The 25737-nt window shown below is 45.3% G+C and overlaps 1 protein-coding gene across 5 annotated transcripts in view; it reads left to right on the top strand.

Moving 5' to 3' along the window:
* The window catches only part of LOC110524898 (ras-related protein Rab-6B), a 178433-nt gene that overhangs the window by 16401 nt on the left and 136295 nt on the right, over positions 1 to 25737 (top strand). Inside the window, exon 1 of one of the 5 annotated variants that reach the window (XM_090233542.1) lies at positions 9723 to 9808. The exons of the other annotated variants lie outside the window; for them this stretch is intronic. The gene's annotated coding sequence lies outside the window, so the exon portion shown is untranslated. Of the gene's footprint in view, positions 1 to 9722; positions 9809 to 25737 lie in introns of those variants that run through there. 5 annotated transcript variants of the gene reach the window in all.

Raw genomic sequence — 25737 nt, 5'->3', positions numbered from 1 at the left:
CCGCGGGGTGAGCACAATCTGCCACAAAGAGGCAGTTTAGTTGGAGCAAAGTCCACGTCCAGGGGGTGAGCACGCTCTGCCACAAAGAGGCAGTTTAGTCGGAGCAAAGTCCACGTCCAGGGGGTGAGCACAATCTGCCACAAAGAGGCAGTTTAGTCGGAGCAAAGTCTACGTCCAGGGGGTGAGCACGCTCTGCCACAAAGAGGCAGTTTAGTCGGAGCAAAGTCCACGTCCAGGGGGTGAGCACGCTCTGCCACAAAGAGGCAGTTTAGTCAGAGCAAAGTCCACGTCCAGGGGGTGAGCACGCTCTGCCACAAAGAGGCAGTTTAGTTGGAGCAAAGTCCACGTCCAGGGGGTGAGCACGCTCTGCCACAAAGAGGCAGTTTAGTTGGAGCAAAGTGCACGTCCAGGGGGTGAGCACGCTCTGCCACAAAGAGGCAGTTTAGTTGGAGCAAAGTCCACGTCCAAGGGGTGAGCACGCTCTGCCACAAAGAGGCAGTTTAGTTGGAGCAAAGTCCACGTCCAGGGGGTGAGCACGCTCTGCCACGAAGAGGCAGTTTAGTTGGAGCAAAGTCGGATCGTCTTGTGTTCCAAAAATGTTGTTTTTAGTAACGTGAATCACTTCTGCTCACGTCAAGGTGAAGAGCGAAAGATTTGAACGACTGAATCCGAGCCTCAGGGGTTATCACTTGTGGAAGGCGGAGCTTCTAAGCGAGATGCGGGTTTCATTGGCCTTGTCAGGCATGATTTAAGTTCTTCAGTCGAAGTCGCGAGAGTGCGACTCACCATAGTTTCCGAGAGCACAGACTGAAAGGGAGGCTCTCTTTTTGACAACAGTTTTTGAGTTTTTGGGTTTCAGTCATCGACAGAATGTCCAAGTGCAGATGCTGGAAAACCTTTCCTATTCATAATGTATCAAACCAAGCTGTGTGTGTGTTGGCAAAACATGGCTCTACAAAAGCAACTAATTTCCATTTGGAAATTAAGAATACCTAGTATTGGTTTATGTGGCAAATAACTTCACCTCAGACAAGATTCACATCTGGTAAACAAGCAACAGGAAATACGATTCATGAGTAAAAAAGTATTTTGTATGTGGTCAACGGGACATTTGTCTTGGGGACAATCAAGTATAGCCTATATCATATCCCATCCTATCCTATCTTTGGACCGAGACAACGTGTTGTTATAACATCAGTAATGAGACAACGTACTGCTATAACATTAGTAATGAGACAACGTGTTGTTATAACATTAGTAATGAGACAACGTACTGCTATAACATTAGTAATGAGACTACGTGCTGTTATAACATTAGTAATGAGACAACGTGCTGTTATAACATCAGTAATGAGACAACGTGTTGTTATAACATCAGTAATGAGACAACGTACTGCTGCTATAACATCAGTAATGAGACAAAATACTGTTAAATGAAATTATGGGCAGAAAGAGAAATTCAACTCCATCTTTCATCAAATCAGATGGCTTATTCATCACCAAACCATTTGATGTTGCCAATTAATTTAATGATTGCCCACTTTGCCAATTAAATAAATGTAGGTAGGACATGACAACAACGAACAGTTAGCCATAGTACTCATGCATTAAAAAAAACGAATGAAAGAAAATTATTGTACGTTTTGAATTTTGTAAAGTTAGTGTGGGAGAGTTGGAAAGATCATTGTGCTATCGATCAATAACGACAAACCTCCTGGCATTGACAACTTCGATGCAAAGCTACCGAGGACAGTAGCGAACTCTATGACCACTCACATCTGTCATCTTTAGTCTGAGACTAGAGGAAGGTGTTTGTCTTCAGGCCTGGAGGGAAGCGGCCTTTACTGGTTCTAACAGCAGATCTAAATCAAAATCAAATCAAATCAAATTTATTTATATAGCCCTTCGTACATCAGCTGATATCTCAAAGTGCTGTACAGAAACCCAGCCTAAAACCCCAAACAGCAAGCAATGCAGGTGTAGAAGCACGGTGGCTAGGAAAAACTCCCTAGAAAGGCGAAAACCTAGGAAGAAACCTAGAGAGGAACCAGGCTATGTGGGGTGGCCAGTCCTCTTCTGGCTGTGCCGGGTGGAGATTATAACAAAACATGGTCAAGATGTTCAAATGTTCATAAATGACCAGCATGGTCGAAAAATAATAAGGCAGAACAGTTGAAACTGGAGCAGCAGCACAGTCAGGTGGACTGGGGACAGCAAGGAGTCATCATGTCAGGTATTCCTGGGGCATGGTCCTATGGCTCAGGTCCTCCGAGAGAGAGAAAGAAAGAGAGAATTAGAGAGAGCATATGTGGGATGGCCAGTCCTCTTCTGGCTGTGCCGGGTGGAGATTATAACAGAACATGGCCAAGATGTTCAAATGTTCATAAATGACCAGCATGGTCGAATAATAATAAGGCAGAACAGTTGAAACTGGAGCAGCAGCACAGCCAGGTGGACTGGGGACAGCAAGGAGTCATCATGTCAGGTAGTCCTGGGGCATGGTCCTAGGGCTCAGGTCCTCCGAGAGAGAGAAAGAGAGAAGGAGAGAATTAGAGAACGCACACTTAGATTCACACAGGACACCGAATAGGACAGGAGAAGTACTCCAGATATAACAAACTGACCCTAGCCCCCCGACACATAAACTACTGCAGCATAAATACTGGAGGCTGAGACAGGAGGGGTCAGGAGACACTGTGGCCCACAAAGACCTCCGCCACGGCACAACCCAAGGGGGGGGGGGGGGGGGCGCCAACCCAGACAGGATGACCACATCAGTGACTCAACCCACTCAGGTGACGCACCCCTCCAGGGACGGCATGAGAGAGCCCCAGTAAAGCCAGTGACTCAGCCCCTGTAATAGGGTTAGAGGCAGAGAATCCCAGTGGAAAGAGGGGAACCGGCCAGGCAGAGACAGCAAGGGCGGTTCGTTGCTCCAGAGCCTTTCCGTTCACCCTCCCACTCCTGGGCCAGACTACACTCAATCATATGACCCACTGAAGAGATGAGTCTTCAGTAGAGACTTAAAGGTTGAGACCGAGTTTGCGTCTCTGACATGGGTAGGCAGACCGTTCCATAAAAATGGAGCTCTGTAGGAGAAAGCCCTGCCTCCAGCTGTTTGCTTAAAAATTCTAGGGACAATTAGGAGAACTGCGTCTTGTGACCGTAGCGTACGTGTAGGTATGTACGGCAGGACCAAATCAGAGAGATAGGTAGGAGCAAGCCCATGTAATGCTTTGTAGGTTAGCAGTAAAACCTTGAAATCAGCCCTTGCTTTGACAGGAAGCCAGTGTAGAGAGGCTAGCACTGGAGTAATATGATCAATTATTTGGTTCTAGTCAGGATTCTAGCAGCCGTATTTTGCTAACTGAAGTTTATTTAGTGCTTTATCCGTGTAGCCGGAAAGCAGAGCATTGCAGTAGTCTAACCTGGAAGTGACATTAGCATGGATTAATTTTTCTGCATCATTTTTGGACAGAAAGTTTCTGATTTTTGCAATGTTACGTAGATGGAAAAAAGCTGTCCTTGAAATGGTCTTGATATGTTCTTCAAAAGAGAGATCAGGGTCCAGAGTAACGCTGAGGTCCTTCACAGTTTTATTTGAGACGACTGTACAACCATTAAGATTAATTGTCAGATTCAACAGAAGATCTCTTTGTTTCTTGGGACCTAGAACAAGCATCTCTGTTTTGTCCAAGTTTAAAAGTAGAAAGTTTGCAGCCATCCACTTCCTTATGTCTGAAACACATTCTTCTAGCAAGGGCAATTTTGGGGCTTCACCATGTTTAATTGAAATGTACAGCTGTGTGTCATCCGCATAGCAGTGAAAGTTAACATTATGTTTTCGAATAACATCCCCAAGAGGTAAAATATATAGTGAAAACAATAGTGGTCCTAAAACGGAACCTTGAGGAACACCGAAATTTACAGTTGATTTGTCAGAGGACAAACCATTCACAGAGACAAACTGATATCTTTCCGACAGATAAGATCTAAACCAGGCCAGAACTTGTCCGTGTAGACCAATTTGGGTTTCCAATCTCTCCAAAAGAATGTGGTGATCGATGGTATCAAAAGCAGCACTAAGGTCTAGGAGCACGAGGACAGATGCAGAGCCTCGGTCCGATGCCATTAAAATGTCATTTACCACCTTCACAAGTGCCGTCTCAGTGCTATGATGGGGTCTAAAACCAGACTGAAGCATTTCGTATACATTGTTTTTCTTCAGGAAGGCAGTGAGTTGTTGCGCAACAGCCTTTTCTAAAATTTTTGAGAGGAATGGAAGATTCGATATAGGCCGATAGTTTTTTATATTTTCTGGGTCAAGGTTTGGCTTTTTCAAGAGCGGCTTTATTACTGCCACTTTTAGTGAGTTTGGTACACATCCGGTGGATAGAGAGCCGTTTATTATGTTCAACATAGGAGGGCCAAGCACAGGAAGCAGCTCTTTCAGTAGTTTAGTTGGAATAGGGTCCAGTATACAGCTTGAAGGTTTAGAGGCCATGATTATTTTCATCATTGTGTCAAGAGATATAGTACTAAAACACTTGAGCGTCTCTCTTGATCCTAGGTCCTGGCAGAGTTGTGCAGACTCAGGACAACTGAGCTTTGAAGGAATACGCAGATTTAAGGAGGAGTCCGTAATTTGCTTTCTAATAATCATAATCTTTTCCTCAAAGAAGTTCATGAATTTATCACTGCTAAAGTGAAAGTCATCCTCTCTTGGGGAATGCTGCTTTTTAGTTAGCTTTGCGACAGTATCAAAAAGGAATTTCGGATTGTTCTTATTTTCCTCAATTAAGTTAGAAAAATAGGATGATCGAGCAGCAGTAAGGGCTCTTCGGTACTGCACAGTACTATCAGATCTATCAGCTTGTTGGCAGCTCTTAGCAAACTGTTGGAAAAGTTTGTGTTTTCAGCTGTGCTAACAATTGCAAAAGGATTTTCTTACGATCTATTAGCCTTTTTAAATTGATCAACTTGGATTAGCTAACAAAACGTACCATTGGAACACAGGAGTGATGGTTACTGATAATGGGCCTCTGTACGCCTATGTAGATATTCCATTTTAACATATATATATATATATATATATATATATATATATATATATATATATATATATATATATATAAAACATTTCCAGCTACCATACAACAATGTCTACACTGTATTTCTGATAAAAATCGATTTTCTTTCAAAAACAAGGACATTTAAGTGACCAAACCTTTGAAAGATAGAGAATCCTGATATATACTATCTGGATTCCCTATCTAGATATATATCAGGATTCCCTATATAGATATATATCAGGATTCCCTATATAGATATATATCTGGATTCTCGATCTAGATATATATCTGGATTCTCGATCTAGATATATATCTGGATTCACGATCTAGATATATATCTGGATTCACGATCTAGATATATACAGTGCCTTGCGAAAGTATTCGGCCCCCTTGAACTTTGCGACCTTTTGCCACATTTCAGGCTTCAAACATAAAGATATAAAACTGTATTTTTTTGTGAAGAATCAACAACAAGTGGGACACAATCATGAAGTGGAACGACATTTATTGGATATTTTAAACTTTTTGAACAAATCAAAAACTGAAAAATTGGGCGTGCAAAATTATTCAGCCCCTTTACTTTCAGTGCAGCAAACTCTCTCCAGAAGTTCAGTGAGGATCTCTGAATGATCCAATGTTGACCTAAATGACTAATGATGATAAATACAATCCACCTGTGTGTAATCAAGTCTCCGTATAAATGCACCTGCACTGTGATAGTCTCAGAGGTCCGTTAAAAGCGCAGAGAGCATCATGAAGAACAAGGAACACACCAGGCAGGTCCGAGATACTGTTGTGAAGAAGTTTAAAGCCGGATTTGGATACAAAAAGATTTCCCAAGCTTTAAACATCCCAAGGAGCACTGTGCAAGCGATAATATTGAAATGGAAGGAGTATCAGACCACTGCAAATCTACCAAGACCTGGCCGTCCCTCTAAACTTTCAGCTCATACAAGGAGAAGACTGATCAGAGATGCAGCCAAGAGGCCCATGATCACTCTGGATGAACTGCAGAGATCTACAGCTGAGGTGGGAGACTCTGTCCATAGGACACCAATCAGTCGTATATTGCACAAATCTGGCCTTTATGGAGGAGTGGCAAGAAGAAAGCCATTTCTTAAAGATATCCATAAAAAGTGTCGTTTAAAGTTTGCCACAAGCCACCTGGGAGACACACCAAACATGTGGAAGAAGGTGCTCTGGTCAGATGAAACCAACAACAATGCAAAACGTTATGTTTGGCGTAAAAGCAACACAGCTAAACACACCATCCCCACTGTCAAACATGGTGGTGGCAGCATCATGGTTTGGGCCTGCTTTTCTTCAGCAAGGACAGGGAAGATAGTGAAAATTGATGGGAAGATGGATGGAGCCAAATACAGGACCATTCTGGAAGAAAATCTGATGGGAGTCTGCAAAAGACCTGAGACTGGGACGGAGATTTGTCTTCCAACAAGACAATGATCCAAAACATAAAGCAAAATCTACAATGGAATGGTTCAAAAATAAACATATCCAGGTGTTAGAATGGCCAAGTCAAAGTCCAGACCTGAATCCAATCGAGAATCTGTGGAAATAACTGAAAACTGCTGTTCACAAATGCTCTCCATCCAACCTCACTGAGCTCGATCTGTTTTGCAAGGAGGAATGGGAAAAAAGTCAGTCTCTCGATGTGCAAAACTGATAGAGACATACCCCAAGCGACTTACAGCTGTAATCGCAGCAAAAGGTGGCGCTACAAAGTATTAACTTAAGGGGGCTGAATAATTTTGCACGCCCAATTTTTCAGTTTTTGATTTGTTAAAAAAGTTTGAAATATCCAATAAATGTCGTTCCACTTCATGATTGTGTCCCACTTGTTGTTGATTCTTCACAAAAAAATACAGTTTTATATCTTTATGTTTGAAGCCTGAAATGTGGTAAAAGGTCGCAAAGTTCAAGGGGGCCGAATACTTTCGCAAGGCACTGTATCTGGATTCACGATCTAGATATATATCTGGATTCACGATCTAGATATATATCTGGATTCTCTTATCCTCTTTATATTAAGTGGTCTAGTTGAATGTGAAGATAACTGGGGAGTCTTTTTCATTACACATCTCATTCCATGGCCAGCTCCTTCCCAGCGAACGGAACACAGCAACTTCTCTGATGGATTAAGGGAAGCAGATCTCTGGCAGCTTTGATCTGTTATTGATTAGCTCAGCCTGCCCGGTAATGGGGGGGGGGGGTGTAATTGATCATCAGCTTTTAAAGGGAATGGGCTGCCAGTCCATCCCCTCCCTCTCCTTGTGGGCTAGCAGTAACACTCTGCCACGGGAGCGGACCTGCTATTACCTCTAGTAAAAGGCGAGGCTATCATGACACAAGGCGAGACCCAGATGCAGGTGGTTGGAGTCTTACAATATGCATTAATCCAATAGGGGAAGGGAAGAGAATGGTTGGAGTCTTACAATATGTATTCATCCAATAGGGGAAGGCAAGAGAATGGTTGGAGTCTTACAATATGTATTCATCCAATAGGGGAAGGCAAGAGAATGGTTGGAGTCTTACAATATGTATTCATCCAATAGGGGAAGGCAAGAGAATGGTTGGAGTCTTACCTTCCCCTATTGGATTAATAAATATTGTAAGAGAATGGTTGGAGTCTTACAATATGTATTAATCCAGTAGGGGAAGAGAAGGTCAGGGCAGGCAGGATGAAGGTCAGGGCAGGAAGAATGAAGGTCAGGGCAGGCAGGATGAAGGTCAGGGCAGGAAGAATGAAGGTCAGGGCAGGAAGAATGAAGGTCAGGGCAGGTAGGATGAAGGTCAGGGCAGGAAGAATGAAGGTCAGGGCAGGTAGGATGATCAGGCGGGATGAAGGTCAGGGCAGGCAGAATGAAGGTCAGAGCAGGAAGAATGAAGTTCAGGGCAGGTAGGATGATCAGGCAGGATGAAGGTCAGGGCAGGCAGAATGAAGGTCAGGGCAGGCAGAATGAAGGTCAGGGCAGGCAGGATGAAGGTCAGGGCAGGCAGAATGAAGGTCAGGGCAGGCAGAATGAAGGTTAGGGCAGGCTGGATGAAGGTCAGGGCAGGCAGAATGAAGGTCAGGACAGGCAGAATGAAGTACAGGGCAGGCAGAATGAAGGGCAGGGCAGGAAGAATGAAGGTCAGGGCAGGTAGGATGAAGGTCAGGGCAGGCAGGATGAAGGTCAGGGCAGGCAGAATGAAGATCAGGGCAGGCAGGATGAAAGTCAGGGCAGGCAGAATGAAGGTCAGGGCAGGCTGGATGAAGGTCAGGGCAGGAAGAATGAAGGTCAGGGCAGGTAGGATGATCAGGCGGGATGAAGGTCAGGGCAGGCAGAATGAAGGTCAGGGCAGGCAGGATGAAGATCAGGGCAGGCAGAATGAAGGTCAGGGAATGCAGGATGAAGGTCAGGGCAGGCAGGATGAAGGTCAGGGCAGGCTGGATGAAGGTCAGGGCAGGCAGAATGAAGTACAGGGCAGGCAGAATGAAGGGCAGGGCAGGAAGAATGAAGGTCAGGGCAGGTAGGATGATCAGGCAGGATGAAGGTCAGGGCAGGCAGAATGAAGGTCAGGGCAGGCAGGATGAAGGTCAGGGCAGGCAGGATGAAGGTCAGGGCAGGCAGGATGAAGGTCAGGGCAGGCAGGATGAAGGTCGGGGCAGGCTGGATGAAGGTCAGGGCAGGAAGAATGAAGGTCAGGGCAGGAAGAATGAAGGTCAGGGCAGGCAGAATGAAGGTCAGGGCAGGCAGAATGAAGGTCAGGGCAGGCAGAATGAAGGTCAGGGCAGGCAGAATGAAGGTCAGGGCAGGCAGAATGAAGGTCAGGGCAGGCAGGATGAAGGTCAGGGCAGGCAGGATGAAGGTCAGGGCTGGCTGGATGAAGGTCAGGGCAGGCAGAATGAAGGTCAGGGCAGGCATAATGGAGGTCAGGGCAGGCTGGATGAAGGTCAGGGCAGGCTGGATGAAGGTCAGGGCAGGCAGGATGAAGGTCAGGGCAGGCAGGATGAAGGTCAGGGCAGGTAGGATGAAGGTCAGGGCAGGTAGGATGAAGGTCAGGGCAGGTAGGATGATCAGGCAGGATGATCAGTCAGGTGGGAAAGTAGTCCAGAGTCAAGCAGGGGTCAAAACCGGGAGGACTATCAAAAAAGAGAACGGGAAAAACACGCTGGTTGACTTGACTAACGTACAAGATGAACTGGCACAGAGAGACAGGAAACACAGGGATAAATACACTGGTACAGAGAGACAGGGATAAATACACTGGAACAAAGAGACAGGAAACACAGGGATAAATACACTGGTACAGAGAGACAGGGATAAATACACTGGCACAGAGAGACAGGAAACACAGGGATAAATACACTGGTACAGAGAGCCAGGAAACACAGGGATAAATACACTGGCACAGAGAGACAGGAAACACAGGGATAAATACACTGGGGAAAATAAGAGACACCTGGACGGGGGTGGAGACAATCACAGGGACAGGTGAAACAGATCAGGGCGTGACAGAGGGCTGTTAAGGAACGTCCCTGTTCTCTGTCTAAACACATCAGCCACACATGGTACCCTGAGAAAACGTTATAGATGAGTTTTTGTTTAACATGCTAAGCCCTGAAGCTTTTTACTGCCTCGAGCAATACTTCCTTCGTTCTTAAAAGAACGCTGATATACAGCATAGCAATTTTTTGAAACCTTTGCTGGACAGAATATCAATACTCTACAGTGGTGAGTTTTGAGGTGTGTTCTATTAATCCTTTGTCATTATTACACAATAGGAGGATTTACTACTCTATTCCCCATATAGTTGGTTCAATTTTTTTTCCCCCATATGTTTATTAAAAGTGCAATATGCAGGAATCGCTCTGCCATTTTCTGATTCTAATAGTTCGCCTAATTTCAGTTTATGTGACAAAACAAACAAGTATAGTGTAGAGAATCATTGTACCCTTTAAACCGCTGTAAAATATATTTTCCATAACCAAAAATATTGTATTTTCAGCTGTTTTGAAGCTGGTGTACAAAAAATATATATATATAAAACATGAAAGTAAAAGACACAACAACGAAGCACTTAGACTTTCTTTCACAATGAGAACGACAGATCTATAACTCACATTTCTATGTGCATTTGGTCAGGTCGTCCAAAACAAGATTTGCTTATTTATTTTAGTGCAGAGCACTGCTAAGCGTCTGCTAAGCTCATAAGATTCTATGTAATTCTATGACAAACCTAGCTGCAGGACTAGAGAGGAGGCTCCGGCGCCAGAACACAGACAGCTTTATACATACAGTTTGCTGTACTCTGTGACCACTGCTGAGTGAGCGGCATCCCACCACGTCCCCATGGCGATAGCACAGGCATAGTGTGCGTCCAAAATGGCACCCTATTCCATAGGGGCCCTGGCCAAAAGTAGTGCACTAAATTGAGTATAGGATGCCATTTGTGATTACACCATCACACTTCCCACGGGAAGTGGAGAGAGAGGGGTTGAGTCTTTCTCTTTAAGGACTGAGGAGAAAGATGAGTTCTGTTCTGTCTTTCACTCCCGTGACATGTGTGATTCAGTGTTGGTTCTGAGGGCTTTTTAATGTATGAGATGACTAATGGATGGGTTGAGAGAAAGGCTAGAGAATGCCACTGTCCCAAATGGTGCCATATTCCCTATATAGTGCACCACTTTTGACAAGGACCCATAGGAATGATAGGTAGACAATAGGGTTCCATTTGGGACACAATCATTCCCCAGTCATTCTCTAGTCGTTCTCTAGCCGTTCTCCAGCCGTTCTCCAGCCGTTCTCCAGCCGTTCTCCAGCCGTTCCCCAGCCGTTCCCCAGCCGTTCCCCAGCCGTTCCCCAGCCGTTCCCCAGCCGTTCTCCAGCCGTTCCCCAGCCGTTCCCCAGCCGTTCCCCAGCCGTTCTCCAGCCGTTCTCCAGCCGTTCTCCAGCCGTTCTCCAGCCGTTCCCCAGCCGTTCCCCAGCCGTTCCCCAGCCGTTCTCCAGCCATTCCACAGTCGTTCTCTAGCCGTTCCCCAGTCGTTCTCTAGCCGTTCTCTAGCCGTTCTCTAGTCATTCTCTAGTCATTCTCTAGTCATTCTCTAGTCGTTCTCTAGTCGTTCTCTAGTCGTTCTCTAGCCATTCTCTAGCCATTCTCTAGCCATTCTCTAGCCATTCTCTAACCATTCTCTAGCCATTCTCTCAAACCATCCATCTCTCTAGATAGAGGAGGATCGATGTCTGGGATAGAAACAGGGACAAGGGAAACCAGCAGAGTCTGACTTGTCTTATAGCAACTAGTCTTATAGCAACTATCAGTGTCTAAAACACTGTTCTAGTATTACAACAGAGAGTAAGATTTATGATAAGAAACCCAACCTTACATTTTGTCTGATAAAGTCTTGGCATATCTGAAAAAATATCCTCTCTGGATTTATGTCTTGGAGACTCAGAGTGAAGCACTTGCTGCTGTTTCAGCAATACAGATCTCTGGCTAGGGTCCAATGGTGACTGAATACAACAGGGAGAGGAGACAGACGGACAGACAGCTGAGTGGCTTTGTGCTCTAACAACTGCTGGTGCTGCTGTAGAGGAAGACTGTCTGTTATTCAGCCCCTGTAGAGGAAGACTGTCTGTTATTCAGCCCCTGTAGAGGAAGGCTGTCTGTTATTCAGCCCCTGTAGAGGAAGGCTGTCTGTTATTCAGCCCCTGTAGAGGAAGGCTGTCTGTTATTCAGCCCCTGTAGAGGAAGGCTGTCTGTTATTCAGCCCCTGTAGAGGAAGGCTGTCTGTTATTCAGCCCCTGTAGAGGAAGGCTGTCTGTTATTCAGCCCCTGTAGAGGAAGGCTGTCTGTTATTCAGCCCCTGTAGAGGAAGGCTGTCTGTTATTCAGCCCCTGTAGAGGAAGGCTGTCTGTTATTCAGCCCTGTAGAGGAAGACTGTCTGTTATTCAGCCCCTGTAGAGGAAGACTGTCTGTTATTCAGCCCCTGTAGAGGAAGACTGTCTGTTATTCAGCCCCTGTAGAGGAAGACTGTCTGTTATTCAGCCCCTGTAGAGGAAGACTGTCTGTTATTCAGCCCCTGTAGAGGAAGGCTGTCTGTTATTCAGCCCAGGGTGATCTGAGCCGCTCCACTGAGTTCAGCTCGACAGTATTTACTATTCTTTCAGCTTCATGCATGCGTTTGTGCTCTATCCTTTGCTTCCCTGGGCTCTCCAGAGGAACCCTCATCAAGGGGCTACTGGGACTTTCAGTCTCCCCAGTTCATTCTCCTCTTCCCTGGGCTTTCCCCTCCATCTCTCACGGCATCATGGAGGAGGTCTGATAGGTGAGATCATGTTCAGAGGTCTGATAGGTGACTAAGTGGCATCATGTTCAGAGGTCTGATAGGTGACTAAGTAGCATCATGTTCAGAGGTCTGATAGGTGAGATCATGTTCAGAGGTTTGATAGGTGACTAAATGGCATCATCTTCAGAGGTCTGATAGGTGACTAAATGGCATCATCTTCAGAGGTCTGATAGGTGACTAAATGGCATCATGTTCAGAGGTCTGATAGGTGACTAAATGGAATCATGTTCAGAGGTCTGATAGGTGACTAAGTAGCATCATGTTCAGAGGTCTGATAGGTGAGATCATGTTCAGAGGTCTGATAGGTGACTAAATGGCATCATGTTCAGAGGTTTGATAGGTGACTAAATGGCATCATCTTCAGAGGTCTGATAGGTGACTAAATGGCATCATCTTCAGAGGTCTGATAGGTGACTAAATGGCATCATGTTCAGAGGTCTGATAGGTGACTAAGTAGAATCATGTTCAGAGATCTGATTGGTGTCTATCTGCTGTAGTAAGCTGTTTAGTCTTGATTTTCAAATGTAATCTGAATGAAATGGGGTCGGTCTGGAAAATGTATCTTTGGAAAACTCGACCCTTGCCTCACCCATTCCCCCTCAGGCCCGCCACCTAGACGCCCACACAGTAGAGGTATTTTCTCCCCGCAAAAAGTACTTCCCATCTCTGGTACAGTACCTCATCCTCTCTGTCTTCCTCCTTGCCTGCATACAGTACCTCACTCTCTAACCTCATCCTCTCGGTCTTCCTCCTTGCCTGCATACAGTACCTCACCCTCTAACCTCATCTGGCTGATGAGGAGCATTTAGCTTTTACTGGTCGTTCCATTCATCTGGGAGCACTCTGAGCTAAGAGGGGTTGGGCAAGATGGGTCTTAAATCAAATCAAATTTCAAATCACATTTCATTGGTCACATACACATGGTTAGGAGATGTTATTGCGAGTGTAGCGAAATGCTCCTGGATGGATGAGATGCAGGGATAAAGGTTCACATGGCTGAGGACCACAGCACTGATCAGAGTAACACTCTCCATTCAACACCTTAGTTTAGAGTAGAATATAGTAGAGTAGATCCACATGCCTTTTCACCCTGTGAGAGGGTCACTGCTATATGAATCAGAGGGTGTGTCATCAAATCAATATGGAGGCTATATACAGGGGGTCAATGTTAGAGTCAATGTGGAGGCTATATACAGGGGGTACCGGTACAGAGTCAATGTGGAGGCTATATACAGGGGGTACCGGTACAGAGTCAATGTGGAGGCTATATACAGGGTGTTATGGTACAGAGTCAATGTGTAGACTATATACAGGGGGTACCGGTACAGAGTCAATGTGGAGGCTATATACAGAAGAACCTGTTGAACCTTTTTGATGATCTGAGGACCCATGCCAAATCTTTTCGGTCTTCTGAGGAGGAATAGGTTTTGTCGTGTCCTCTTCACGACTGTCTTGGTGTGTTTGGACCATGTTAGTTTGTTGTTGATGTGGACACCAAGGAACTTGAGGCTCTCAACCTGCTCCACTACAGCCCCGTAGTTGAGAATGGGGGCGTGGATCGGTCTTACTTGTCCTGTCCACAATCTCCTTTGTATTGATCACGTTGAGGGAGAGGTTGTTGTCCTTGCACCACACGGCCATGTCTGTAGTCAATGCTGTAGTCAATGAATAGCATTCTCACATAGGTGTTTCTTTTGTCCAGGTGGGAAAGGGCAGTGTGGAGTGCCATAGAGATTGCATAATCTGTGGATCTGTTTCAGGCGGTAAGCAACTTGGAGCGGGTCTAGGGTTTCTGGGATGATGGTGTTGATGTTAACCATGACCAGCCTTTCAAAGCACTTCATGGCTACAGACGTGAGTGCTATGGGTCGGTAGTAATTTAGGCAGGTTACCTTAGTGTTCTTGGGCACAGGGACTATGTTGGTCTGCTTGACATATGTTGGCGTAACAGACTCGGACAGGGAGAGGTTGAAAATATCTGTGAAGACACTAGCCAGTTGGTTAGCCCATGATTGGAGTACACGTCCTGGTAATCCGTCTGGCCCTGTGGCCTTGGGAATGTTGACCTGTTTAAAGGTCTTACATTGGTTGCGGAGAGCGTGATCACACTGTTGTCTGGAACATCTGATGCTCTTATGCACGTTTCAGTGTTACTTGTCTCAAAGCGAGAAGAGAAGTGATTTAGCTCGTCTGGGAGGCTCGTGTCACTGGGCAGCTCTCGGCTGTGCTTCCCTTTGTAGTCTAATACTTTGCAAGCCTTGCCACATCCGACGAGCGTCGGAGCTGGTGTAGTACGATTCGATCTTAGTACTGTATTGACGCTTTGCCTGTTTGATGGTTCATCAGAGGACTTCTTATAATCCTCTGGGTTAGAGTTCCGGCACTCTATTCCCTTTATAGTACACTACTGTTGGCCCTGGCACCATTTGGTACACAGCCAGAGAGGGAACCAGCCAGGAAGGCTGTATAGAGAGAGATACCCTGTGGCTACCACACACAGCTGTGTTGAAACTACTTGACTGTTATAAGTCATTACTATTCCAATACAATGTTGTTGTTGTCACGGTCAGGCTGGTTTCCCCGTGGATAGAGAAGAGTTTTTTTTTTTTTTAAAGGACACTGAAGAAAGCTGTGTTTTCTCTCCTTTGTTTATCTCTCTGTTCTGCTGTCTGTTTCCACAAGCTGTGGACTACAGAGATGAATGACACTAATAATGAATACATTTTCTGCTCAGAATACTGTGCATTGACCTTTTATTCTTCACAAACTACAATTCAATTAGAGTCCCCTGTTGTTGGCTGGGATGCTGCACTTGCTCCCAGGCACCAACACAGGTCATTGTCTTACATCAGAAAATACTATAGTATACTACTATGGTACAAATACTATAGTATACTACTATGGTACAAATATTATAGTATACTACTATGGTACAAATACTATAGTACTATGGTACAAATACTATAGTACTATGGTACAAATACTATAGTACTAGGGTACAAATATTATAGTATACTACTATGGTACAAATATTATAGTACTATGGTACAAATATTATAGTGTACTACTATGGTACAAATACTATAGTGTACTACTATGGTACAAATACTATAGTGTACTACTATGGTACAAATACTATAGTATTCACTGTAGTGTTTTTGCGGACTTTAGTATACTGTAGTATTTACAGTTAACTATAGTATAAATACTGTAGTAAAACAAAGCTAGTATAAACTATAGTAATTAATGTACTTGTGGATTGTAGTATACCGTAGTAGTTACTGTAATGTTAATACGGACATTACTGTAGTACTTAATGTAGTGTTTTTGTTTAATTAACTTATTAAACATAGAAGTGGAGGCTTCTCCTTCAGGAATCCTACTGGAGAAATACTGAAAGAGCACATTTTCCACAACCTGTTGGTAGGGCGGCAGGGTAACCTAGTGGTTAGAGTGTGGAATCGGCAGGGTAGCCTAGTTGTTAGAGTGTGGAGGCGGCAGGGTAGCCTAGTGGTTAGAGCGTTGGACTCGTAACCGGAAGGTTGCAAGTTCAAATCCCGAGCTGACAAGGTACAAATCTGTCGTTCTGAACAGGCAAGTTAACCCACTGTTCCTAGGCCGTCATTAAAAATAAGGATTTGTTCTTAACTTAACTTGTTCTTAGTTAAATAAAAAAAAAGGTAAGACTGAGGTCTGAACTTTTCTAAATACTGTAGGGAACACAATACACTGAGTGTACAAAACATTAGGAACAACTGCTCTTTTCATGACACAGACTGACCAGATGAAAGCAATGAAAGATGAAAGCAATTATTGATGTCACCTGTTAAAATCCACTTCAATCAGTGTAGATGAAGAGGAGGAGACGGGTTAAATATAATTTTTAAGCCTTCAGACTATTGAGGTATAGATTGTGTCTGTGTACCATTCAGAGGGTGAATGGACAAGACCAAACATTCAAGTGGCTGACTGGATGACTGGCTCCGATAGGAGAAAACTGAGGACGGATCAACAACATTGTAGTTACTTCACAATACTAAATGACAGAGGGAAAAGAAGGAAGTTTTTACAGAATAAAAATATTCCCAGAAAGACTCACAGCTGTAATCGCTGACTCAGTGGTCAGGACCCGTCTCTTCGATCTTCATATTCTGATAGTAGTCAGCCAGTCAGCCAGCCAGTCAGCCAGTCAGCCAGCCAGCCAGCCAGCCAGCCAGTCAGCCAGCCAGCCAGTCAGCCAGTCAGTCAGCCAGTCATCCAGCCGGCCAGTCAGCCAGCCAGTCAGCCAGCCAGTGTGCCAGCCAGTCGGTCAGCCAGTCGGTCAGCCAGCCAGTCAGCCAGCCAGTCGGTCAGCCAGTCAGCCAGCCAGTCAGCCAGTCAGTCAGCCAGCCAGCCAGTCAGCTATCCAGTCAGTACACTGTAGTATTTATGTCTCAGTCAGTGAGTCAGCATATCTGCCAGTCATCCAGTAAATGAATCAGTCAGCCAGTTAGTGAATCAGCCAGCCAGACAGCCAGCCAGTCAGCCAGCCAGCCAGCTAGCCAGTCAGCCAGTCAGCTAGCCAGCTAGGTAGCCAGCCAGCTAGCCAGCCAGTACACTGTAGTATTACTGTCTCAGTCAGTGAGTCAGTATATCTGCCAGTCAGCCAGCCAGCCAGTCAGTCAGTGAGCCAGCCAGTCAGCCAGCGAGTTCATCAGCCAGCCAGTCAGTGAGCCAGTAAGTCAGCCAGCCAGCCAGTTAGTCAGCCAGTCAGCCAGCCAGTCAGCCAGCCTGCCAGCCAGTGAGCCAGTAAGTCAGCCAGCCAGCCAGTTAGTCAGCCAGCCAGCCAGCCAGCCTGCCAGCCAGTGAGTTAATCAGCCAGCCTGCCAGCCAGTGAGTTAATCAGCCAGCCTGCCAGCCAGTGAGTTAATCAGCCAGCCAGCCAGCCAGCCAGTGAGTTAATCAGCCAGCCAGCCTGCCAGCCAGTGAGTAAATCAGCCAGCCAGCCAGCCAGCCTGCCAGCCAGTGAGTTAATCAGCCAGCCTGCCAGCCAGTCAGTGAGCCAGTAAGTCAGTCAGTCAGCCAGCCAGTCAGCCAGCCAGTTGTTAAAGGTTTGGGAGGGATAATGCGAGGCAGGACTGTGACTGGACGGACCTCTGACACCAATTATGGATCCATTTATGGTCAGACACTGCTGTGATGGGATTCATAGGATGGAACAAAAACATTGACATCATCTAGTTCCATTTAATAAGAAATGAGAAGTTATCTTGTTAACAGAGAGGTAGATGGAGATGTTGTGGGTCTGTCTGGTGAACTACACCTAACAGTCCAGCCACTACTGGTTGGTAATACTACTCAATAGACAAACAAGGTAAACTAGACTACCTCCCTGCACAGATGCATTTGGTAGCGGTTTCTCTGACAGTCCCCTCTCTCTGACAGAAGGACACATGGGAGGGTTGATCTGACAGTCGCCTCTCTCTGACAGAAGAACACATGGGAGTGTTGATCTGACAGTCCCCTCTCTCTGACAGAAGAACACATGGGAGGGTTGATCTGACAGTCCCCTCTCTCTGACAGAAGGACACATGGGACAGCTGTGAGTGGCAGGGGGGATTGAGATAGCTACCGTAGCTAGAATTTTCATCATATTGACAACTAGAATTCAAACTGCCCAGGTCTCTGAAAGGACCTTTGTGGTTTCTGTGTATTTGCACCCCCTGTTACCCTGGCAGTCCTGATGGACAACCCCTGTTACCCTGGCAGTCCTGATGGACAACCCCTGTTACCCTGGCAGTCCTGATGGACACCCCCTGTTACCCTGGCAGTTCAGATTGACACCCCCTGTTACCCTGGCAGTCCTGATGGACACCCCCTGTTACCCTGGCAGTCCTGATGGACACCCCCTGTTACCCTGGCAGTCCTGATGGACACCCCCTGTTACCCTGGCAGTCCTGATGGACACCCCCTGTTACCCGTGCAGTCATGATGGACACCCCCTGTTACCCTGGCAGTCCCGATGGACACCCCCTGTTACCTTGGCAGTCCTGATGGACACCCCCTGTTACCCTGGCAGTCCTGATGGACACCCCCTGTTACCCTGGCAGTCCTGATGGACACCCCCTGTTACCCTGGCAGTATCTCAGTGCTAGAGGTGTCACTACAGGTCCTGGTTTGATTCCAGAATGTATCACAACCAGCCGTGATTGGGAGTCGGTAGGTCGGCTCACAATTGTCGGCTCACAATTGTCCCAGCGTCGTCCGGATTAGGGTTTGGCCGGTGTAGGCCATCGTTGTAAATAAGAATTTGTTCTTAAAACTGATTTGCCTAGTTAAATAAAGGTTAAATATTTTATTTTTTTTAAATGTGCCTCCTGTTACACTGACAGTCCTGATGTAATTTGATTTGTGTCAAAACATTCTGGGTCTTTCAGACAGTTTGCTTTGTTATAATTTCAAAATGAACGAGGACATGCAAAGCCATTCTGTCTGGAAACGCAAAGAAAGGGGGGGGGGGACATTCTGATCAAGCTGGCCTGCATCCATCTGGAGGCTTGTGTCCTTGGACTGTACCTTGTCCTAAATGGCACAATATTCCCTATTTAGTGCACTACCTTTGACCAGAGCCCACAGGGCACTGTTTAAAAGTAGTGCACTATGTAGGGAATAGGGCTCTGGTCTATAGTAGTGCACTATATAGGGAATAGGGCTCTGGTCTATAGTAGTGCACTATATAGGGAATAGGGCTCTGGTCTATAGTAGTGCACTATATAGGGAATAGGGCTCTGGTCTATAGTAGTGCACTATATAGGGAATAGGGCTCTGGTCTAATGTAATGCACTACGTAGGGAATAGGGTACAGGCTCTGGTCTAAAGTAGTGCACTACGTAGGGAATAGGGTACAGGCTCTGGTCTAAAGTAGTGCACTACATAGGGAATAGGGTGCCGTTTGGGAAGCATTAACTTTCTTCTCGACAGACGGTCTGTGGAGCAATATTGCATATTTTAGCATTCCTAGCCGAGATCCATTTCGTAAAGATTTCCCATGGTCAATGTATAATCAGCCAGCCAATCCTCTGCATTCATATTTCTCTGGTCTGTTTTAGGACAGGGCGAGATCAAAAATGATTTATAGGTTTAAAGAGTTTGGAGGAGTTTTGCTTTCTGTGGCGCTATCGTCGTGTTTAGATGATAAATCATATTTGATCTGAATGGCAGCTTTCAGATATGAATCACAGGAAAGACAGCTGACCATGATGCAGCTTTAGTAGTCACCCTTTTAAAACTATTTTAACATTCACTCTTTGTTGTGTTTAATATCCTTTAAGATAATTAATTAATTAATAATTAATCCTCTCCCACGTTGCTACCATCCTCTCCCATGTTGCCACGTGTAACAGGATCTCTCTTTCACTCCTCTCCCACGTTGCTATCCTCCTCTCCCATGTTGCTACCCTCCTCTCCCATGTTGCTACGTATAGCTGGCTCTCTCTTTCCCTCTTCTCCCATGTTGCTTCTCTGCTCTCCCATGTTGCTTCTCTGCTCTCCCATGTTGCTTCTCTCCTCTCCCATGTTGCTTCTCTCCTCTCCCATGTTGCCATGTGTAACATGATCTCTCTTTCCCTCCTCTCCCATGTTGCTACCCTACTCTCCCATGTTGCTACCCTCCTCTCCCATGTTGCTACCCTCCTCTCCCATGTTGCTACCCTCCTCTCCCATGTTGCTACCCTCCTCTCCCATGTTGCTACCCTCCTTTCCCATGTTGCTACCCTCCTCTCCCACGTTGCTACCCTCCTCTCCCATGTTGCTACCCTCCTCTCCCATGTTGCTAACCTCCTCTCCCATGTTGCTTCCCTCCTCTCCCATGTTGCTACCCTCCTCTCCCATGTTGCTAACCTCCTCTCCCATGTTGCTAACCTCCTCTCCCATGTTGCTTCCCTCCTCTCCCATTTTGCTACGTGTAGCTGGCTCTCTCTTTCCCTCCTCTCCCACGTTGCTACCCTCCTCTCCCACGTTGCTTGACCTGGGCCCCACTCTGTGTGTGTGTGAGAGTGTGTGTGCGCATTTGTGGAATAGACTGAGGAGTATTTTTGTAGTTTTGACCTGGGCCCTACTCCCTATATAGTGTGTTTGACCTGGGCCCTACTCCCTATATAGTGTTTTTGACCTGGGCCCACTCCCTATATAGTGTTTTTGACCTGGGCCCACTCCCTATATAGTGTTTTTGACCTGGGCCCCACTCCCTATATAGTGCATTTGACCTGGGCCCTACTCCCTTTATAATGTGTTTGACCTGGGCCCCACTCCCTATATAGTGTGTTTGACCTGGGCCCCACTCCCTATATAGTGTGTTTGACCTGGGCCCCACTCCCTATATAGTGCGTTTGACCTGGGCCCTACTCCCTTTATAATGTGTTTGACCTGGGCCCCACTCCCTATATAGTGTGTTTGACCTGGGCCCTACTCCCTATATAGTGCGTTTGACCTGGGCCCTACTCCCTATATATTGCGTTTGACCTGGGCCCTACTCCCTATATAGTGCGTTTGACCTGGGCCCTACTCCCTATATGTTGCGTTTGACCTGGGCCCTACTCCCTTTATAGTGTGTTTGACCTGGGCCCCACTCCCTATATATTGCGTTTGACCTGGGCCCTACTCCCTATATAGTGCGTTTGACCTGGGCCCTACTCCCTATATGTTGCGTTTGACCTGGGCCCTACTCCCTTTATAGTGTGTTTGACCTGGGCCCTACTCCCTATATAGTGCGTTTGACCTGGGCCCTACTCCCTATATGTTGCGTTTGACCTGGGCCCTACTCCCTTTATAGTGTGTTTGACCTGGGCCCCACTCCCTATATAGTGCGTTTGACCTGGGCCCCACTCCCTTTATAATGTGTTTGACCTGGGCCCCACTCCCTATATAGTGCGTTTGACCTGGGCCCCACTCCCTATATAGTGTGTTTGACCTGGGCCCTACTCCCTATATAGTGTGTTTGACCTGGGCCCCACTCCCTATATAGTGTGTTTGACCTGGGCCCCACTCCCTATATAGTGTGTTTGACCTGGGCCCCACTCCCTATATAGTGTGTTTGACCTGGGCCCCACTCCCTATATAGTGTGTTTGACCTGGGCCCATCGGTAGTGCACTATATACAGTAGGGAATTGACTCAGACTGTATCTATACAGCAGTCCAGACTACCACCACCACACCTTATAGGAAGGAAGGAAGAATGGAAGGGGTTAATTTAAACATTGAAACGTCAAGGTGATCTCTCCAGGCCCACTGGCTTCATGGCAGACACATGACTCATATATATATATATATATATATATATATTACCACACAACCACTCTACCGCACATCCACGGGAGCCATATATTTCAAAAGTGGTGTCAGTACGTTGTACGTGTCATTAGACAGGAGCTGAAGAAATGCTTTTTTGAGAGCTTTGTTCATGCAAGCGGAGTCGGCGACCGAGGCTTTGTTTTATGCAAGCGGAGTGGGCGACCGATGCTTTGAATGTGTCCCAAGTGGCTGTTGTCTGTATATTCGGGGAGGGCAGGTAGCCTTAGTGGTAAGAGCGTTGGACTAGATCGAATCCCCCGACCTGACAAAGGTTTTTTTTAAATCTGTCATTCTGCCCCCACCCCCCCGAACAAGGCAGTTTAACCCCACTGTTCCTAGGCTGTCATTGAAGGTGAAAATGTGTTCTTAACCGACAGTCCTAAAATAAATCTAGCGTACTACATTTGACCAGAGCCCTTTATTGTCCCTGGTCAAAAAATGGTTCACTAAATAAATCATCAATAGGGTGTCTTTGTCTGTTCAGTTTGAGAGGTTTCATTCATCCATTATTCAGAGGTGTTGGTATTCTGGGCTCATACAGGTTCAAACCATGTTGCTGTGATTTTTGTCTGCACCCCAATGGGAGCCTTTTTCTTTAATACAGAGTGTACAAAACATTAGGAACACCTTCCTAATATTGAGTAGTATCCCCCTTTTGCCCTCGGGAACAGCTTAAACACACGGGGAAACTGTTTTGGGGGAAAAGAAACAGCAGTGTTGCAGTTCTTGACACACTCAAACGCACTCAAATGCGCCTGGTACCTACGCCCATACCCTGTTGAAAGGCACTCTTCTGTCTCTCCTATTCAACCTCTGAATGTCACGTTAGACTGTACACAATCCACGTCTCAAGGCTTAAAAATCCTTCTTTAACCCGTCTCCTCCCCACCTCATCTACACTGATTGAAGTGGATTTAACAAGTGACATCAATAAGGGATCATAGCTTTCATTCTGGATTCACCTGGTCAATCTATATCATGCACACTCAATGTATAGTGCACTACTTTAGAAAAGGGCCCATAGGGAATAGGGGCTCTAGTCTAAAGTAGTGCACTATATAGGGAATAGGGCTCTGGTCTAAAGTTGTGTATTATATAGTGTGCAATAATTTTTTTTATTTTTTACAAGAGACGCACCTGTCAGATAGTGTGTACCTTAAGCTCTATAAAACCTAATCAGGTGTTGTTCCTCATAGTTCTGGGAGGAGAAGGGGAGTTGCTATCCGAATACACAGATCGTTTGTTGACCACAATGAAGTCAAAGAGATGGAAGGGAGAGAATGTGGACACACTATTATTATTATTATTATTATTATTATTTTGATTAATTACTTAAAAATCATACAATGTGATTTTCTGGATTTTTGTTTTAGATTCCATCTCTCACAGTTGAAGTGTACCTATGATAAAAATTACAGACCTCTACATGCTTTGTAAGTAGGAAAACCTGCAAAATCGGCAGTGTATCAAATACTTGTTCTCCCCACTGTACCTATTGTTCGCCAAATACCTTTTTTGCACTATTGGTTAGAGCCTGTTAGTAAGCATTTCACTGTAAGGTCTACTACACCTGTTGTATTCAGCATTTCACTGTAAGGTCTACTACACCTGTTGTATTCAGCATTTCACTGTAAGGTCTACTACACCTGTTGTATTCAGCATTTCACTGTAAGGTCTACTACACCTGTTGTAGTCAGCATTTCACTGTAAGGTCTACTACACCTGTTGTATTCAGCATTTCACTGTGAGGTCTACTACACCTGTTGTATTCAGCATTTCACTGTGAGGTCTACTACACATGTTGTATTCAGCATTTCACTGTAAGGTCTACTACACCTGTTGTATTCAGCATTTCACTGTGAGGTCTACTACGCCTGTTGTATTCAGCATTTCACTGTGAGGTCTACTACACCTGTTGTATTCAGCATTTCACTGTAAGGTCTACTACACCTGTTGTATTCAGCATTTCACTGTGAGGTCTACTACACCTGTTGTATTCAGCATTTCACTGTAAGGTCTAATTCACCTGTTGTATTCAGCATTTCACTGTAAGATCTACTACACCTGTTGTATTCAGCATTTCACTGTGAGGTCTACTACACCTGTTGTATTCAGCATTTCACTGTAAGGTCTACTACACCTGTTGTATTCAGCATTTCACTGTAAGGTCTACTACACCTGTTGTATTCAGCATTTCACTGTAAGGTCTACTACACCTGTTGTATTCAGCATTTCACTGTAAGGTCTACTACACCTGTTGTATTCAGCATTTCACTGTGAGGTCTACTACACCTGTTGTATTCAGCATTTCACTGTGAGGTCTACTACACCTGTTATATTCAGCATTTCACTGTGAGGTCTACTACACCTGTTGTATTCAGCATTTCACTGTGAGGTCTACTACACCTGTTGTATTCATCATTTCACTGTGAGGTCTACTACACCTGTTGTATTCAGCATTTCACTGTGAGGTCTACTACACCTGTTGTATTCAGCATTTCACTGTGAGGTCTACTACACCTGTTGTATTCAGCATTTCACTGTAAGGTCCTACTACACCTGCTGTATTCAGCATTTCACTGTAAGGTCTACTACACCTGTTGTATTCAGCATTTCACTGTAAGGTCTACTACACCTGTTGTATTCAGCATTTCACTGTAAGGTCTACTACACCTGTTGTATTCAGCATTTCACTGTGAGGTCTACTACACCTGTTGTATTCAGCATTTCACTGTAAGGTCTACTACACCTGTTGTATTCAGCATTTCACTGTAAGGTCTACTACACCTGTTGTATTCAGCATTTCACTGTAAGGTCTACTACACCTGTTGTATTCAGCATTTCACTGTAAGATCTACTACACCTGTTGTATTCAGCATTTCACTGTGAGGTCTACTACACCTGTTGTATTCAGCATTTCACTGTAAGGTCTACTACACCTGTTGTATTCAGCATTTCACTGTAAGGTCTACTACACCTGTTGTATTCAGCATTTCACTGTAAGGTCTACTACACCTGTTGTATTCAGCATTTCACTGTGAGGTCTACTACACCTGTTGTATTCAGCATTTCACTGTGAGGTCTACTACACCTGTTGTATTCAGCATTTCACTGTAAGGTCTACTACACCTGTTGTATTCAGCATTTCACTGTGAGGTCTACTACACCTGTTGTATTCAGCATTTCACTGTGAGGTCTACTACACCTGTTGTATTCAGCATTTCACTGTAAGGTCTACTACACCTGTTGTATTCAGCATTTCACTGTAAGGTCTACTACACCTGTTGTATTCAGCATTTCACTGTAAGATCTACTACACCTGTTGTATTCAGCATTTCACTGTGAGGTCTACTACACCTGTTGTATTCAGCATTTCACTGTGAGGTCTACTACACCTGTTATATTCAGCATTTCACTGTGAGGTCTACTACACCTGTTGTATTCAGCATTTCACAATAAGGTCTACTACATCTGTTGTATTCAGCGCACTTGACAAATACATTTTGATTTGATTCAGGGATGCGGACAATGATAATGGTCATGATGTTTCCACTGCCTCTAGAATTCATTTTTGTAGCTGTAGCTTAAAAAATATATACTAGAAGAAGAAGAAGAGAAGAAGAAGTAGCTTACCGGTGATTCAAGAGAACAGGAAGTAGCTTACTGGTGATTCAAGAGAACAGGAAGTAGCTTACTGGTGATTCAAGAGAACAGGAAGTAGCTTACTGGTGATTCAAGAGAACAGGAAGTAGCTTACTGGTGATTCAAGAGAAGAGGAAGTAGCTTACTGGTGATTCAAGAGAATAGGAGGTAGCTTACTGGTGATTCAAGAGAAGAGGAGGTAGCTTACCAGTGATTCAAGAGAAGAGGAAGTAGCTTACTGGTGATTCAAGAGAAGAGGAAGTAGCTTACCAGTGATTCAAGAGAAGAAGTAGCTTGCTGGTGATTCAAGAGAAGAGGAAGTAGCTTACTGGTGATTCAAGAGA

This window comes from Oncorhynchus mykiss, chromosome 1 (genome assembly GCF_057628025.1).
Source record: "Oncorhynchus mykiss isolate SJ-2025 chromosome 1, ASM5762802v1, whole genome shotgun sequence".
Classification (NCBI taxonomy): Eukaryota; Metazoa; Chordata; class Actinopteri; order Salmoniformes; family Salmonidae; genus Oncorhynchus; species Oncorhynchus mykiss.
This window is presented reverse-complemented; position numbering and strand designations above follow the sequence as displayed.